A 3883-nucleotide genomic window follows, 5' to 3' on the forward strand; every position below is an offset into this window, starting at 1 on the left:
CCATTCACCAATTGGGCCTGCTAGGCCTTGAGTTCAAATCCCAGCACTGCCAAAAGATTCATCTTGATTTGAGAAGCCAATCAATCCACCTGTTTTCCTCTCCTGTGAAAGTCCTGGGTCTCAGCGAGGATGGAGTATTCTATATAGACAACTCTATAGACATTCGAATAGGTTGTTATCCATGTCAGCATAGTTATATCTATCACCATACTCAATAAAATACACAATACATCCATGAATAAGACACAAAATAGAAAGAATAACTACACTGAATGCAAGATGCATACCACACTTGTAGGTAAAGGGAGATCCTATGTCTAAAAAAGTCCTGCTTGTTATTTTGTCCACTGCTGGGGCTTCAAATCAGGCCTTGATCCAGACCTGACATTCTAGTCTTCAAGGATGGTGAGATTTCCCTTACCCCAAAGTGCAACAATGCTACCCAGACCTCAGTTCAAATCCCAGCACTGACAAAAGATTCATTCTCTTGTCAGAAGCCAGTCGTTGAACATGTTTTCCTCTCCTGTGTAAGTCCTGGTCTTCCACTAGGATGTAGAATGCATAGGCAAACCCTATAACTATAGGAACAGGTTGTCATCCATGTCAGCACAGTTATACCTGTCACCATACTCAGTAAAATACACAACAATGCAAGATGCTGTCCACACATGTACGTAAATATAGAACCTATGCTTAAATTATGAATTTATGACTATCTGGACCTCCCTGGGACTCGATGTCAGGTCCTGGGAATTGCCTATCTCCTTCGTTACTCACAGGCTGGTGTCCTCACCTTGACCCTTTCCTCAATTGGGCCTGATAGGCTCTGAGTTCAAATACCAACACTGACAAAAGATGAATCCTGATGTGAGAAGCCCATCGATTCACCTTTTTTCCTGTCCTGTGAAAGTCCTGGGTCTCAGCTTGGATGGAGAATGCATAGGAAACCCTATAGCCAGGGCAATAGGTTGTTATATCTGTTACCTTACTCAGTAAAATACACAATACTTACATAACACAGAAAAGCAGGACAAAAAGTACTCCAAAGGAAAGATGCTGTCCATACATATATGTAAATATACATCCTATGTTTTAAATTATTAATTTATGACTATCGTAGCACATCCTGGGGATCAATGTCAGATCCTGGGAATGGCCTAACTCCGTTGTTGCTCACAGGCTGCTGCGATCACATTGAACTATTCACCAATTGGTCCTGCTAAGCCCTAAGTTCAGATTCCAGCACTCCCAACAATTGGATCATGCAGTAAGAATCCAAGTGTTAAACTTTTTTTCCTTTTCTCTGAGAGTCCTGGTGTCAGGCATGATGGAGAACACGTCTACAAATTTAGATTACATGTAATAGGATGTCATCAATGTAATAAAGGGAATGGGTGTCATCATAGTAAAATCAATGGTAAATAAACGAATAAAACAAAAAGTACAAGGAACAACCACACCGAACGTGTATGGACTAAACATCCATAGGTAAGTACAAATCCTGTATTTACAATGTATATAAATAGTATGTTTTCCAAGGCTTGGGCTTGAATTTTGGCTTAGAGTACAGGCCTGACTTTCTTATGTTCAAGTACAGTGAGCTTCCACTTCTTCCACAGTGCTGCAGATATACCCAGAGTTCAAATCCAAAGCCTGGCAGAATAAAGGGGGTGAATTGCAAGCCAGGAAGCTAATCTCTTTCAATTATTTTTTGCTCTGCAGGGAGCTTGAACTCAGGTTGTGGTAACTCTGCCTCAGCTTCGATCACCCTATGTTGAGGTGCGGCCACTGGACCCACAGTAGATCCTGCGATCCTAGACCCCCAGGCCTTTTGTGGCAAAAATGTACAGAAAAAAATGCAGCGAGATGGCCTTTTTATGTTTTCTTCCTTTGCACGGTGACCCTCCTGGGTTTGAATGACACTGTTGCAAAGGGCACTTCACCTTGCATTGCTGAAGGTTGTCAGGCTATTGAAGAAGTCATAGGTCCACATGACAATGTAGGCCTTGATTTCGAATCCCAGTCCTGACACCAATCAATGGCAGAAGATACTAAGAGACTCGTTCCCATCCATGGGAATAACAAGGTAATATTATCAATGTCACAGTTGAATGAGTTGATGGTGTATGATGCTCCTATAAAATTAGACAGCATCATTTCAGGAGACTGATTTTATTTAATATTTATGAAGCATTAAAAGAATACTGTTACAGAATGCAATAATTTCAGGATATTGATTGATTTACTTAATAGTTTGTTAAAAATGCAAACAATAACATTAATTACATGGAGGCATTATAAATACCTAAGAATTGGTAGGAGTGTAGCCTATATAACTGAATAATGTATAGACGTCTCTGACACTCTATAACGATATATATTTATTTGTGCACTACCATCTGCACGTCAATCTGTTCTTATTTTGTCAACCGCTGGGGCTCGATCTCAGGTACTTGGAACTGCCTGTCAGCTCAATTTGCCCCAGGATGGCAGGCTGACACTCACCCATTCATGAATTGGGCCTTGCAGGCTGTGAGTTCAGATGCCAGCACTCCCAAAAAATGAATCGTGTACTAAGAAGCTGATGGTGACACATGTTTTCCATTTCTGTGAAAGTTCTGGGTGTCAGGAAGGATGTGCAATACATATGCAAACCTTTATCCTATGTAATCAATGTAACCACTGTTCTATGTGTCATAATAGTCAATAAAATGAGTAGTCAATACATGAATAAAACAAAAAATAAAATAAATAACTACACTGAATGCAATATGGAATCAACGTATGTATATAAATATAAATCATATATTTAAAATGTGCACAAATAGGATGTTTTCTACTGGTGGGCATCGATTTCAGGCCTAAGGAACAGACTTGAATTTCTTGAATTCAAGTAGGCAAGCTTCCCCTTCCCACACAGTGCAACAGCAGGGTTACCTAGACCATGAGTTCAAATCTCAGTCCTGGCAGAAAAAAATTGGCATCTCCATGCTATGTGATGCCCAATTCGTAGGTATTCCATTTGGCCTCCATTTAATGAATGTGATTGTTTAAATGCTTCATAAAGTATTAATTAATACTGACCAGTGTCTTATACTGTAATTGTGTATAATTTTATCCTCAAGTCATTCAAGTACTGCCCATTTAATCATGACATACATCACATTCCTTTGGTAATCACATGAATAGGAATGAGTTCCATAGGATCTCCTGCCATTTGTTGGTGGCAGGACCAGGATTCAAACTGTGGGCTCCAGCTCCTACCACTTAAACCTGAGGACAGGGAACTCACAGGTCTGTCCAGGAACATCAGCAAAACCAATGATTAGCCAGGCATCAGTGGCTCTCAGCAGTCTTCCTTAAAACTTACAAGGCTGTGAAAGAAGAATCATGGTCAAAGTCACCCTAGGGAGGAAAGTCCTGTCTAACTTGTGCCAACAAAGCCAGAAGTAAAGCAGTGTGGTTCCAGAGGTCGAGAGCTAGACTTGATCAAAAGCAATTCACAGATTGTGCCCAGATCCTGAGTTCAAGGTCTGGGAACAAACAGACATACACAACAATCTGTGCAGTCATCAGGCTAAAGCAGGTCACCCTCTTGTCCCCAACTGGATTGGACAGAGTTCCCTGGGAAAGGGGCTGCCATCATTTTGACTCCGCCCATTCTGCCTACATCACAGGATTCCAGCCACACCCCCATTGTTTCATGGTTCTTTCTGACCAATGGGATACAAGAATTGTGGCCACGCCCACATTCCATGTTGCCAAGTAGCACCTTGATTCCCTCCGTTTGTTAACATCACTACCAGCAGTTGAGGAAGGTAGAGGTGGCTGAGTGGTGAGCAAGAGACTTGAGGCCTAGAAGGAGAGGCCTTCCTCAGGCCCA

Source organism: Dipodomys spectabilis, unplaced genomic scaffold, assembly GCF_019054845.1.
Source record: "Dipodomys spectabilis isolate Male_0828 unplaced genomic scaffold, ASM1905484v1 ptg000121l, whole genome shotgun sequence".
NCBI lineage: Eukaryota > Metazoa > Chordata > Mammalia > Rodentia > Heteromyidae > Dipodomys > Dipodomys spectabilis.